Source organism: Aquarana catesbeiana, linkage group LG01, assembly GCF_042186555.1.
Source record: "Aquarana catesbeiana isolate 2022-GZ linkage group LG01, ASM4218655v1, whole genome shotgun sequence".
Taxonomy (NCBI): Eukaryota; Metazoa; Chordata; class Amphibia; order Anura; family Ranidae; genus Aquarana; species Aquarana catesbeiana.
In genome coordinates, this window is record NC_133324.1 from 62,009,550 (window position 1) to 62,024,631 (window position 15,082).

General features: G+C 45.9%; 1 protein-coding gene and 1 long non-coding RNA gene across 4 annotated transcripts in view; one reads left to right on the forward strand and one right to left on the reverse strand.

Annotated features, from left to right (window-relative positions):
• Positions 1–14,675, reverse strand: part of LOC141131720 (uncharacterized) — a 112,194-nt gene extending 97,519 nt beyond the window's left edge. Inside the window, exon 1 of the long non-coding RNA XR_012242808.1 lies at positions 14,318–14,675. This is a non-coding gene — a long non-coding RNA (uncharacterized lncRNA). The remainder of the gene's footprint in view (positions 1–14,317) is intronic.
• ZBTB7C (zinc finger and BTB domain containing 7C) overlaps positions 1–15,082 on the forward strand; it is a 317,489-nt gene that overhangs the window by 242,865 nt on the left and 59,542 nt on the right. The gene's annotated exons all lie outside the window — the stretch shown is intronic.

Sequence of the window (15,082 nt, forward strand, 5' to 3'; positions counted from 1 at the left end):
CTCCTGGACCTCTAGAGGCCTGATGGTGAGAGGCTGACATCCTTCATCGTAGAATGGGCTAGCAGGCATGGAGGGTGAAGCGCAGGAGGAAATGATGGGTGCCAGTCAATTTTTTAATGCGAATAAAGAGATTTAATGTCTCTTAAGAAGAACTGTGGGAGTCTGGGAGAGGGGGTTAGGGGCCAGGACACCCTTAGGTAGATGCATTGACGATTGGCAGACTCCGAGACACAATAGGCAGACAGCTATACAGTTCAAAGCCTCCAGCCGGATGCAGCTCCTGTATTGGTAGAACCGCCGCTGAAATTTTGTTGCAGCTGCCAATATAAAACATGGAATTTAGCTGTCTAGAATCTGCTAATCATTAGACATGTGCGCCATCAATAAATTTGTTTCATTCTGTTTCGCATTAGCCGTTAATTCGTTAGGTTCATTAACTTTTCGTAACAATTACGAACGTTCGTTATGATGAATTTAAAAAGCAAAAAATACCTTTCTCAATATGGCAGTCGTCGGACGCATTATGCTCATTATGAGGGGCTCTCACCATCCCTGTGCTGTGCTGACTTCCTCCTTGGGCTGTACCCCTGCTGTGCTCATTATGAGGGGCTCCCAGCATCACTGTGCTGTGCTGACTTCCTCCTGGGGCTGTACCCCTGCTGTGCTCATTATGAGGGGCTCCCACCATCCCTGTGCTGACTTCCTCCGGGGGCGGTACCCCTGCTGTGCTCATTATTAGGGGCTCCTACCATCCCTGTATTGTGCTGACTTCCTGGGCTGTACCCCTGCTGTGCACATTATGAGGGGCTGCCACCATCCCTGTGCTGTGCTGACTTCCTGGGTTTGTACCCCTGCTGTGCTCATTATGAGGGGCTCCCACCATCCCTGTGCTGTGCTGACTTCCTGGGTTTGTACCCCTGCTGATTATGAGAGGTTCCCACCAACCCTGTGCTGTGCTGACTTCCTCCTGGGGCTGTACCCCTGCTGTGCTCATTATGAGGGGCTCCCACCATCCCTGTGCTGTGCTCATTATGAGGGGCAACCACCATCACTGTGCTGTGCTGACTTCCTCCTGGGGCTGTACCCCTGCTGTGCTCATTATGAGGGGCTCCCACCATCCCTGTGCTGTGCTCATTATGAGGGGCTCTCACCATCCCTGTGCTGTGCTGACTTCCTTGGGGAAGTCAGCACAGCACAGAGATGGTGGGAGCCCCTCATAATGAGCACAGCAGGGTACAAACCCAGGAAGTCATCACAGCACAGGGATGGTGGGAGCCCATCATAATGAGCACAGCAGCGGTACAGCCCCAGGAGGTTCCTCCTGGGGCTGTGCCTCTGCTGTGCTCATTATGAGGGGCTCCCACCATCCCTGTGCTGTGCTCATTATGAGGAGCTCCCACCATCCCTGTGCTGTGCTCATTATGAGGGGCTCCCACCATCCCTGTGCTGTGCTCATTATGAGGGGCTCCCACCATCCCTGTGCTGTGCTCATTATGAGGGGCTCCCACCATCCCTGTGCTGTGCTCATTATGAGGGGCTCCCACCATCCCTGTGCTGTGCTCATTATGAGGGGCTCCCACCATCCCTGTGCTGTGCTGACTTCCTGGGTTTTTAACTTCATCATAACGAATAATCGTAATTATTATGACAATAATAAAACGATATTAACGGACATTCTTATTTTGTCCGATTCAGTCTCCCACTCCCATATTAAAAAAGGTCATTTTCCCAACCCTCACTCAGCAGCAGAAGAAAACCTCTGATTGGTCAACAAAACACCAGTCACTTTCCGTTGTAATGGAATTTGGATCCGAAATTCTTCAACGAAATTTTGTATTTCGTATAAAATTCGGAAGCATAGCAATTCATATTTCGGATGCTTCCAAATGTACGAATTTTCGGAAATTCGTATGAATTTTCGATTCATACAAAACGAATGTGCTGTGCTGACTTCCTCCTGGGGCTGTACTCCTGCTGTGCTCATTACGATGGGCTCCCACCATCCCTGTGCTGTGCTGACTTCCTGGGTTTGTACCCCTGCTGTGCTCATTATGAGGGGCTCCCACCATCCCTGTGCTGTGCTCATTATGAGGGGCTCCCACCAATTTGTATTTCGGATGCTTCCGAATGTACGAATTTTCGGAAATTCGTACGAATTTTCGGAAATTCGTACGAATTTTCGGAAATTCGTTCGAATTTTCGGAAATTCGTACGAATTTTCGATTCATACAAAACTCGCACATGTCTACTAATCGTCTACGTTCAATTGTCCCTCAAATAATCTAGACTTTTTGCAATGCAGGTAAAGGGCCTTTTTGATCCATGTCCAGCCCAATTTCAATTGTTTGGTTGTATGAAATTGGGAAATGACTGCGGGAGGTAAAAGGACTTTTCAGCTCCCCCTGGTCGTTTTCTGGTGGAAAGCATCCAAAATGCAGTCAGCATTACAATATGTGCATCTACAGGACTGTTGTAGGGCCAGTAAGCTCCAGTGGTGCAAGGGCTGGCCTGGTTGGTCCATTGTAGAGTGTTTTCAAATTACATTAGCACTTCATGGATAAGGGAAGCAAATAAAAATAATGGTTGCCATCTGCATGATAGACCAACTTGTTCATTTTCAAAAAGTTCCTTTTTTTCTGTGGTATGCAAATTTCCACTGGCATGCCTGCCCGGTGCCCTGTGACAGCTTGCCTGTACCTGCTGCACTCTTTGTTTGCCTTGTTACATACACCCTGTCCCCCCCACCCAAATCCTAAGAATAAAACTATCCGTTCTCCACCCTCCCCAGCCGTGACTCAGTGCACACCCACTGTGTTATTTTCCCTTACATCTGTTGCTGATTTAACTTGTAGACTACTGGGTTCTGATTTTTCCCTCGTCGTCTAAATGTTTACCCATTCCTCTTTATTGGTGGGCACCAGCCTTGTTTTCCATCTCTGAATGTTTAAATGGACTTTGTTATACTGATGATGACAATATGTAGAATTAGAAACAGATCAATATGCAGAACCCCTTACTATATACCTGAATAGCCACAAAAATCTGACTCACTTGTATGTAGATCATCTAGATCTAAGCACATGATAGCATACAGTGCCTGCATAGCTTCCACCTGTAGTTTCAAACGTTTTGTTCTGCTGGTGCACAACTTCACTGACCCTAACAGCAAGGCTATCATAAATTGTACTTTTAGTGGATGTAAACCCTTTGCCAAAATCCTCTGTATCATAAAAATTGCCTTTTTTCATCATTCTTTGCATATCTGCTGCTAATTTCTCCCAGCCACTTCCTGTCTAGATGTTCTCACTTCAATGTTGACTGCATTGTATTTGTCTTTTTACTCTGGAACACCTTCTTGAAAGTGACAACGATGAACCTAATTGCTCTGGACCAGCTTCCTAATAATATCAATGATGCACCTTATTGCTCTGGACCGGCATCCTAATATCGACAACTATGGACCTCCTTGCTTTGGACCAATTTCTAATGGAGACAATGATGGACCTTATTGCTCTGACCAGCTTTCTAATAGAGACAATGATGGACCTTAATGCTCTGGACCAGCTTCCTAATAGTGACAACGATGGACCTTGTTGTTCCCGACCAGCTTCATAGTAGTGACAAAGATGGACCTTATTGCTCTGGACCAGCTTCATAGTAGTAACAAAGATGGACCTTACTGCTCTGGACCAGCTTCATAGTAGTGGCAAAGATGGACCTTACTGCTCTGGACCAGCTTCCTGATAGTGACAACGGAAAACCTTATTGCTCTGGGTCAACTTCCTGATATTGACATACATGGACCTTATTGATCTGGGCCAGCTTTTCAATAGTGACAACATTTGACCTTATAGCTCTGGACCAGCTTCCTAATATTAAAACAATGGAACTTTTTGCTCTGAACCAGCTTCCTATAGTCACAAAGATGGACCTTTTGCTCTAGACCAGCTTCCTAATACAAACAACAATAGACCTTTGTGCTGTGGACTAATTTCCTAATAGGGATGACAAATCTTATTGCTCTGAACCAGATTCATAATAGTAACAATGATGGACCCTATTGCTCCCAACCAGCTTTATAGTAGTGACAAAGATGGACCTTATTGCTCTGCACCAGGTTCCTGATAGTGACAACGATGAACAACGATGAAGTCAACTTCCTAATATTGACAAAGATGGACCTTATTGGTTTGAGCCAGCTTTTTAATAGTGACAAATATGGACCTTATAGCTCTGGACCAGCTTCCCAAAAATAACAAAAATTGAATTTTTTGCTTTGAACCAGCTTCTTATAGCCACAAAGCTGGACCTTTTGCTCTAGACCAACTTCCTAATAAAAACAACATTGGACCTTTGTGCTGTGGACTAATTTTCTAATAGAGATGATGGACCTTCTTGCTTTGGTTCAGATACCAAAGAGTGACAGCGATGAACCTTATTGCTCTGGACCAGCTTCATAATAGAGACAGCAATGGACCTTATTGCTATGGAGCTGCTTCCTAATAGAGAAAATGGTGGACCTTTCTAGAGGCAACAATGGACCATGCCTGTGGTAAAATAATTTGTGCAGCCAGATTTAATCTGGAAGCCACTGGAAGCAAATGTGACAGGCTTACAATGCAGCTGAGGCATAACAGGAAGTGCTTGGACCAGGACCTTTATGGCAGAATTACCAGGCATTATTTAAAGCCCATCTCCAGGCAAAAGTTAATTTACCTCCCAAACCTTCTCTCACTCCTTCAATGTTTTTATTTTTTTTCTTAAGCATCTGTAGCAAAGTCCTTAACCTCTTCCAGCCTAATGAGAACCTTCAAGACCAAAGACAGCTGACATCCTTCAATATGTAGTGGGTTGTGAGGCATAGATGGTGAAAGTCATTTGGCGCCAGACACTTCTTGGATGCAAAAGAGTCCTTTTATATTTTGAAGGGAAAGAGGGTTAGGGCCAGGACACACTTAAGTAGTTGCAATTTCAATTAGCAGACTTCAATAGGAGGACAGCCGTACAGGGAAAGGCCCCATCAAGGCGCCACTTCTGCACGTGCAGGATTGCTGTCTCCTATGGCAACAGTACTTAACAGTTCCTAACACAAAGTTCAACAGTTCACTCAGCTTCACTACAACTTTTAATTGTAATTCTTCAGCCCCTTGAGCTCCTGGTCTCTCACTGGACTCTGCTTCACTGACTCTGAATCCCTTGAGCTCCTCAAAGTTTTTGCGGTGGTATCCCCCTCAAGAGTCACCCACGCTTCCCTGCTGGGTCCCTAGCTTGGCACTCCAGATACTTTTCAAGCTTCACCCCTCCTAACCATCGCGGTCCCTGGCTTGGCACACAAGGCTGCTCTGCAAGCGTCAACTGCGTTGGTTGGGTCCCTGACTTGGTCACCGCCTGAAGTTTCCCGATTCTCCACCGTGTGTGTTCAGTGAGAATGTGGTTCTGGTACTTGCTTCAGTTACTCACTGTGGTCCCTGGTAAAGGTGCTTGGCCCTTTAGTGGTGACAGCTTTCCTCTTGCCTCTGAACATGACAGATTCTCCGTGCCGGTAGAACCGTCACTTTTGGTTGTACTGCAAGCCGCAGTCCAACCCTGCGCTGCCCTGTCACTCCTGGATAGGCCCTCACACAGCCTGGCAGCCAGATGCCCCCAGGATACGCCCAATCTCTAGCCTAGCAGCCGGGGTGTACGACACACGTCCACCCAGACGGCGGTCCGGGTGGCACAGAACATAGATCTCCTGACCTCACCCGAATATATAGATTCTCCCAGCAGGCCAAGGGATTCAAGAAAACCATTGGCTGAGATATCCCATATACCCATAACCTGACCTTGGGTTGCCCTTCTCATATCTAGTACCACCAAGTTCCTGGCCACCTAGTGGTAGAATAGAAAAGTGCAAACTTAGGGAGAAATAAATAGATCTCTATGAATTAACTGCAGGAGCTACTCCTTACCAGGAATTTGATGAGAAGCTCCCCGAACAAACCCCAGGGCACTACACATCTTACTCACCAAGTCCACCATCCTTGTCCCTCCCTGGCTCCATTTTTGGGTAGGGTTGAGCAGTAATCTAGAGCTGTAGATGTGCCTACTCTAGATGGTTCCTACCAGAGACCTGAAGTCATCATTCTTCGGATCCTAAAAGAACCCCACCACTGAACAGCCAATAGAAAACTGACAGGAGCTTTAATGAAACCTGTAGTCTTATACATTTTGAAATCTACGATCTCACTTAACTTTATGGCCAAAAGTATGTGGACACTTTTCAAAATTATTAGGTTTTAAGCGAAGGATATTTCCAGTGAAGGGTACTGTTTATGCTACATCACACAAATACATTTTTTTTGGTGTTTTAACCTTGTGGAAACAGTTTGGGGAAGGGCCTTTTTTGTTCTAGCATCATGGCCCCTGTATTCAAAGCCAGCTCCATAAAGTCATAGGTTGATGAGTGAGTGTGGAGGAACTTGAATCACAGAACCCAGACCTCAACCCTACTGAATACCTTTGGGAAAAATAGGAGCACAAGCCAGGTCTTCTCATCCAACATTAATACCGGACCTCACAAATATTCTTTTGTTCTAATGAGCACAAATCCCCACAGCCACATGAAAATTTTGTGGAAAGCCTTCCTAGAAGAAGTGGAGGCGCCAAGCATGGGGAAGGTAGTGGGGTGGGACTCCATATTAATAGCCATGGTTTCGGAATAGGATGCCCAAAATGCTCATATAAATGTGAAGGTAAAGCGTCCACAAACCTTTCGCCATATAGTTTATTTGCACATACCCATTCTGCCTAGTGACATGACCTTGGGAGCAGTGATCGCTGTCATGTCAGTGGTAGCCCATCCCCCCCATGGTTAGAATCACTTCCTAAGACACACTCAACCCCTTGATCGCCCCCAGTGTATAACCCCTTCCCTGCCAGTGTCATTTATACAGTAATCAGTGCATTTTTATAGCACTGATCGCTATATAAATGACAATGGTCCCAAAATAGTGTCAAAAGTGTCTGATGTGTCCACCATAATGTCGCAGTCACGAAAAAAATCGCAGATCGCCGCCATTATTAATAAAAAAAAAATTAATAATAAAATGCCATAAATCTATCCCCTATTTTGTAGACACTATAACTTTTGCGCAAACCAATCAATATACGCTTATTGTGATTTTTTTTTTAATCAAAAATATGTAGAAGAATACATATCGGCCTAAACTGAGGAAAAAATATTTTTTTTAAATATTTTTGGGGGATATTTATTATAGCAAAAAGTAAAAAATATTGCTTTTTTTTCTAAATTGTCGCTCTTTTTTTGTTTATAGCGCAAAAAATAAAAAATGTATAGATGATCAAATACCACCAAAAGAAAGCTCTATTTGTGGGAAAAAAAGGACGTCAATTTTGTTTGGGTGCAACGTCGCGCGACCACGCAATTGTCAGTTAAAGCGACGTAGTGCTGTATCACAAAAAGTGCTCTTGTCAGGAAGGGGCTGAAGTGATTAAATAAAATACTCGCTTTGACCTTTTCTATCCTCTATTGCATCCTTGTGCTGCTGATTTCCTGCAGCCTCTTTACAGTGACTTCCTATCAACATGCACCCCAGTGACGACTGTATATAATTTCACAGATGACAACAGTGCACCATTCCTGCATAATGTTAATCAGCACGACACAGCTTGTGGTTTTCATTGAAAACCTGTGTGACAGGGTGAGCTCAATTGCGAAACATAGAGCGGAGTGTTGTCACCCTGTAACAGGAAGTGCCTGAACATGGACCTTCATGGCAGGATCAACAGGTATTATTTTAACTAAAGCTGCAGATTAAAAATTACTTTTCAGATTGCATTGACATGGTAAAGCTTATTTAGGTTTTTTACTAATTCTGTGTAATCTGCTGCAGACAGATTTGGTAGCGCCTCTGATCAGGACCGTGCCAGGGGTGGATGTCACCTGAGGATGCCATTTTCATAATATCTCCTCCAGGTCACAGCTTGTTGGTGGACTGCTGCACAGTATCTTTGGTTGCTAGGATGCTGGCGGCCAAGCCATACAGTGTCTTCAGTTACTAGGACACTGGCAACTGGGGCTCTCGACATACACTAACTTTATTAGGTACACCTTGCTAGTACCGGGTTGGACCTCATTTGCCTTCACTTCAGAACTGCCTTAATTCTTCATGACATAGATTCAAAAGGGGGTTGGAAACGTTCCTCAGAGATTTTGCTCCATAGTGACATGATAACATCACACAGTTGCTGCAGATTTGTTGGCTGCACATCCATAATGTGAATCTCCCATTCCACTGTATCCCAAAGGTGTTCTACTGGATGAGGTCTGGTGACTGTGGAGGCCATTGGAGTACAGGGACCTCATTGTCCAGTGGTGAGATGATTGGATCTTTGTGACATGGTGCATTATCCTGCTGGAAGGAGCCATCAGAAGATGGGGACACTGTAGTCATAAAGGGATGGACATGGTCAGCAACAATACTCAGGTAGGCCGTGGTGTTTAAACGATGCTCAATTGGTACTAAGGGGCCCAAAGTGTGCCAAGAAAATATCCCCCACACCATTACACCACCACCACCAGCCTGAACCGGTGATACAAGGCAGGATGGATCCATGATTTCATGTTGTTTACACCAAATTATGACCCGACCATCTGAATGTCGCAGCTGAAATCGAGACTCATCAGACCAGGCAACGTTTTTCCAATCTTCTATTATCCAATTTTGGTGATCCTGTGCCAATTGTAGCCTCGGTTTCCTCTGACAGAAGTGGCACCCGGTGTGGTCTTCTGCTGCTGTACCCCATCTGCTTCAAGGTTCGATGTGTTGTGTGTTCAGAGATGGTATTTTGCATACCTTGGTTGTAACAAGTGGTTATTTGAGTTACAGTTGCCTTTACATCATCTCAAACCAGTCTGCCCATTCTCCTCTGATCTCTGACATCAACAAGGCATTTTCTTCCACACAACTGCCGCTCACTAGATATTTTCTCTTTTTCTGACAACTTTTCCAGTGTGCAGTGGCTTTCTTCTTAGCACCTGGTCTGTGAGTGGAGAACCTTGTATAACCACCTCAACCTGGGTTTAAGGTGGCAGTGGAAAGGAGTGGCTTGGAGTGGAGAATTTTTATGTCCACACAGCGGATTAGTGGTTAGCTTTTCTGCCCTGCAGCACTGGAGTCCTTGGTATGAATCTTGGCCAGGACATTCTCTGCATGGAGTTTGCGTGTTCTCCCTGTGCTTGCATGGGTTTTCCTCAGGGTACTGCAGTTTTTCACTAATATATTCCTCTGGGTGTTGCATTTTCCTCCCACACTCCAAAGACATGCTGGTAGGTTAATTGGATTCTATTTAAGTTAGCCGTAGTATGCGTGTGCATGCATGTGAAGTAGGGGCCTTATGCCCCGTACACACGGTCGGACTTTGTTCGGACATTCCGACAACAAAATCCTAGGATTTTTTCCGACGGATGTTGGCTCAAACTTGTCTTGCATACACACGGTCACACAAAGTTGTCGGAAAATCCGATCGTTCTGAACGTGGTGACGTAAAACACGTACGTCGGGACTATAAACAGGGCAGTGGCCAATAGCTTTCATCTCTTTATTTATTCTGAGCATGCGTGGCACTTTGTGCGTCGGATTTGTGTACACACGATCGGAATTTCCGACAACGGATTTTGTTGTCGGAAAATTTTATAGCCTGCTCTCAAACTTTGTGTGTCGGAAAACCCGATGGAAAATGTGTGATGGAGCCCACACACGGTCGGAATTTCCGACAACAAGGTCCTATCACACATTTTCCGTCGGAAAATCCAACCGTGTGTACGGGGCATAAGAATGTAAGCTCCTTGAGGGCAGGGACTGAACGTTCAGTGTTTTACGTGCTAAAACAAATCATTTTACTTTCAAGCTGATCTTAGAGTGCTCCTTTAACTCGCCTCTGAGCTTGAGTATTTTTTTTTTTTCTTTTTGTAGAGGGATGGAGAATCGCAGTTGAGTCAGTTATCGAAGTCTTTTTATCTTTGTTTTTCCAGCCTGGTTTCAGCTCTCGGAGATGCTGTGGTTGACAGCTGGGCAAAGTTCTCCAAGTGTTATTTTAGAAAGGAAGTGAATCCGCCCAAAGTGGGCTGCAGCTGAAATAGTATCCCCCGGCTCCTCTCGTTTCGGTTTATTTTTGGGGGGTTGGTGGGATGTTTCCTGCGGCCACCTGAACACAGAGCCTGAGTCTCCCTGATGAGTATGGGTACTTGTGCAGACGGAGGTTTGACTAAGTTTGGTGACCACTCATTAGACTGCATGAACGTCTGCAAAGGGTTTTCTCGAAGTTTGCTGGTAAGCCGCGACCTTCCACAATATCATCTGTAGGCCCTGGCATTCACTGTGGCACAAATGAGCCTCTTCATATACTGAATGAACAGTCATTTATCTAGAAGAACTTCTAAAAGAAGGATTTCAAAACCAACACTTGGTGTATTTTGGGGATACTGCTGGTCTGATCATGGGGCAGTTCTGAACAAGTAAGAGGAGTCCATTCACATACCTCCCAACAGTTTGAGATGTGAATGAGGGACACGCACTAGCAAATGTATGTAGGCATAGGACACGCCCCCTGCCACACCCCCTTAAAGGAGTATTAACCAAAAAAAAAAGGTTAATCAAATCCACAAGTGCTTTTTTTTTACCACTACTATTCCATTATATTGGCTTTTAAAATGTACAAATGCAGCAATTTAGAATTTGGGTGAAATGTTTTTAGCACTAGGAATCAATTTTTGAAAGATAAAAAGTGCATTTTATATACAACTATATAGATCAGACCAAAATGAGGGACAAATGAGGAGGAACGAGGGACAGAGGGACATAGCTCCAAATCGGAAATAGTCCCTCAAAATCAGGGACAGTTGGGAGCTATGCATTCAGAAATAAAATCCCTGTACATATGTAAGAGGTTTCCTCCCCTGCAGGTAGCAGACAAGGGTGCAGGTAGAAACTGGGACAATTCAGAAACACATTCTTAAAGGGGTTGTAAGGTGGTTTTTCACCTTAAAGCGGAGTTCTGCTAAAAAAAAAAGAATTAAAAGTCAGCAGCTACAAATACTGCAGCTGCTGACTTTTAATAATCGGCCCTTACCTGTCCCAGGGTCCAGCGATGCCGGGGAACATAGCCCCGCTCGTCTCCCCCTCCTCTCTGCGGCGCCGGCATTGTAACTGTGGGCACCCGGCTGTGGCTTCACAGCCGGGCACGCACTGCGCATGCGCGAGACGTGTCCCAGATGATTGCTGAGAGGGAGGGGGGAGAGGTGATCTCCCTTCCGGTGCCGTGGTGCGCCGGGAGGAAGTGGGAGCTGGGACCCTCTAAAAAGAGGCTCCCCCCCCCCAAAAAATGACATGCCAAATGTGGCATGTCGGGGGGTCACCTCCCTTAAAGCGGAAGTTCCATTTTTGGGTCGAACTCCGCTTTAATGCATAATATGCATTAAAGTGGTTGTTAAGCCAGTCTCTAACCTGCATGCACCATCAGCACTGCCTCCTATTGGAGTGTCCCCCTCTGTGTATGATTTATAAAAATAAATGCTGCAAATACCTAATTTCACTGCCGAGATTGCGATCACATGACTGGCCAGCTTTCTCCCTTCCTCCTCTGAGAGATTCAGCAGGCGGGGCTGAGGTTCCCCTGCTGATGTCAGTCTGGAGGGGGGGAGGAGGAGGAGAGGAGTAGGTCATGTGATCGCAATCTCAGCGGTGAAATTAGGTATTTACAGCATTTATATTTATAAATCATTCCCAGAGGGGGACACTCCAATAGGAGGCAGTGCTGATGGTGTATACAGGTTAGAGTTATGAGAGCAGCAGGAGGGGGAGGGGCGGCTCACACACAGACAGAAAGGGGAGGTGGGAGGAGGACAAAGGAGCAGAGAGGAGAGCAGATAGCAGGCTGCTGATGACAGAGGCACATAAACTGACCACGGTGTGAGGGCTCAGCAGCCATGATACACCGTGGTCAGTTTACAGAGGAGTGGGGAGAAACTGGCAGGGTCAGCCAATATTTTAGGTGTTACAGGGGGCCAAATAACACAGGACAAGCCTTTGGTCATATAACATGCTTTAAAGGGTTAACAAACGCGAAAAACGTTTTTTGCTGCAGCTCCCCCGCAGAGCCCTCCTTTTACTCACCTACGCCCAATCCGTTCCAGTGATGGGCACAAGCTGTCTCACTCATCATTGGACAGATTGATAGCAGCAGGAACCATTGGCTCCCGCTGCTGTGAATCAAATCCAGTGACAAGGGAGCCAGGGGGCGGGGCCGCTGTCTGTGTCTATGGGCGCAGCAGTGGGACTCGGGAGCGAGCCCGCACAGGTGCCCCCAGGGAAAGCGGCTCTCTGTGGGGGCACCTGATGGAGGGGAGGAGCCAGAAGCGCCGTCCGGGCACCCCAGAAGAGGAAGATCGGGGCTGCTCTGTGCAAAACCCTTGCACAGAGCAGGTAAGTATAACATGTTTGTTATTTTTAAAGGGAAAAAATGCGAACCTTTACAACCCCTTTAAGGGCCCGTTTCTAACAGATAGTGGAGATTGCTATCTACTCCACTTTATAAATAAAAAAATATTAATTAAATCTGCACTAGGTCACTCATCAAACAAGCAGCCACTGTGAAACTGTGATACCAGTCACAATACAAATAAAAAGCAGCGCTAATAGAAATAAATTTACAATATAAACTAGAAATCAAACCATGTGAAGAATTATGTGAAGTAAGAAAACTATTGTAATACCCTTCATCTAAGTGATCAAGTGAATACGCAAAATATTAATGTATAGCAGTACAAATGTCCATACAAAATGTGATCAAAGGCTCGGTTCACACTGATGCAACATAGGATGCGGCTTGTGAGACCCCCCAAGTCGGATAACATGTGAAATTCAATGTTTCCCTGTGAGAGATGTCTTAAAGTGTTTGTAAAGGTTTTTTTTTTTTTAAATAGAGATAACAAACGTGTTATACTGTGTCCATTGACGCTTGGCCCCGCCCCCCAGCTCCCGTGTCACAGGATTTGATTGACAGCAGCGGGAGCCAATGGCTCCTGCTGCTATAAATCTGTCCACTGAGGAGGGAGACATCGGCTGGAGCTGCCAGGCTCGTGCACATTGCTGGATCGGATCGGGCTCAGGTAAGGAGAAGGGGGGGGGGGGGATCTGGGGGCAGCTGCAGCACAGGAGGTTTTTCACCTTAATGCATAGAATGTATTAAGGTGAAAAACCTTGAGACTTTACAACCATTTTAACTGATACTACACAAGTCAGTCTGACTTTAGCCCCGGTTCACACCGCCGCGACTTGTCGTGCGACTAAGTTGCGTCCCATTAATGGCAATGGAACCGTTCTAATCGGTGCGACTCCAATCTCTCTGACTTAGGAAATGGTTCCTGCACTACTTTGGGGCAACGAAATCTCGACTTGGATTGACTCCTTCCTTGTACGTCACGCAGAGATGTCGACCTCAAAGTGTGAACCGACAATTAGAAAAGGTTCCTGCACTACTTTGGTCTGAGTCTGATACAGACTTCAATGCCACGGAGTGTAAAAAGTCACATCAAAGTCGCACTCCAAAGTTGCACTGAAAGTCGCGCGACTTTGGAGTCAGGCTAGTGTGAACCGAGCCAGAAATAAAGAAAGAGAACAACAAAGTCCTTCTTTAGGACTCCACTCCTGGGTGGAATTGGATTGAAGAAGGATTATCCACTTTACCTCTGGAAGATTTACCCCCCTTCATGACCAGGCCATTTTTCGTTGTACAGCTCTGCGTCACTTTAATTGACTATTGCGCGTTCATGCAACGCTGTACATAAATTAAATTGATGTCATTTTTTTCCCACAAATAGAGATTTCTTTTGTGGTATATATTTTTTTACTTTCTGCTATAAAACATCCAATAAAAAAATAAAAAAAAATCAGATTTCTTCATAAATTTAGGCCAAGATGTATTCTGCTACATATTTTTGGTAAAAAAAAAATCCCAATAAGCGTATTGATTGGTTTGCACAAAAGTTATACCGTCTACTAACTATGGTATATATACTGTTTTGATTTATTTATTTATTTTTATACTAGTAAACAGACTCCCCAGAGAGCCCCCCTTACATCAGGGTCCCTGGAGAGCCTCTCCCTTACATCTGGGTGAGATTGAGAGGGGGTGGATGAAAAGGGCTGAAAGAGAGGGAGGGGGAGTGGATGAGAGGGGGGTGGATGAGAGACCCCCTAGCCCTATCTGCAGTCCCTACTGTCCCAGCCCCTGTCTGCGTGTGTCATCCACCTACCTCCCGCCCATCCTCGGCTAGCCTGCTTTCATCCTGTTTCAGTCACAGCGAGCTGGGAGAGGAGGTTGGAGGAGTGCAGGCTCTGGGAGGCGCTGGGGATGCAGCTCAGGGTGGTGGTGGTGTCTTCTCTCTTTCTCCGGTTGCCCAGGCCTTCCCCTCCCTGTTTGATGCTGCTGCTCTGCACTCCACGCCGCCACTGGACCAGCGGTGGGATGCTCCAGTCCAGGAGTCCCAGGCCAGGCCCCCACGAGCACTAGCGTGGAGGAGGAGGAAGTGGAATCCTAATCCGCTTTGAATGCTGGGCACAGTGGGAAGGAAGGGAGTTGTGGCCGTGACATCACTGGTTGCTAGACACTAGGTGGCTCTAGCAACCAGTGACCAAGAGTAGAGTCAGGTGGAAGTGGGGGCAGAGCCGGAGCCGTCGCTACCACGGCTCAGTCCATCCCTGTCCCCTGCATTCTGGACCGGGACAAGAGACTCTGGGCTATTGGCCCAAGACTAGGGGCTGTAGACCCAAAAGTCACCCCCTAGCGATGCCACTGCTAGTAACCAAAGAAGTGAGAGAACCCAACTCTCTTTGTAGAAAAGTCACCTTTTTTCTTATTTTTTTTTTTCTCCCCTCTCCTTATCGTTTTCCATGGTAAATCATAACTGTGTATAAGTGAGACGCGAAGGGGGAAAAATATATACATGAACGGTAGAATGGATATATTAGAGAGAGGGGGGAACAACCCTCCCTCTTCTTCTTTTTTTTTTTAATACAAT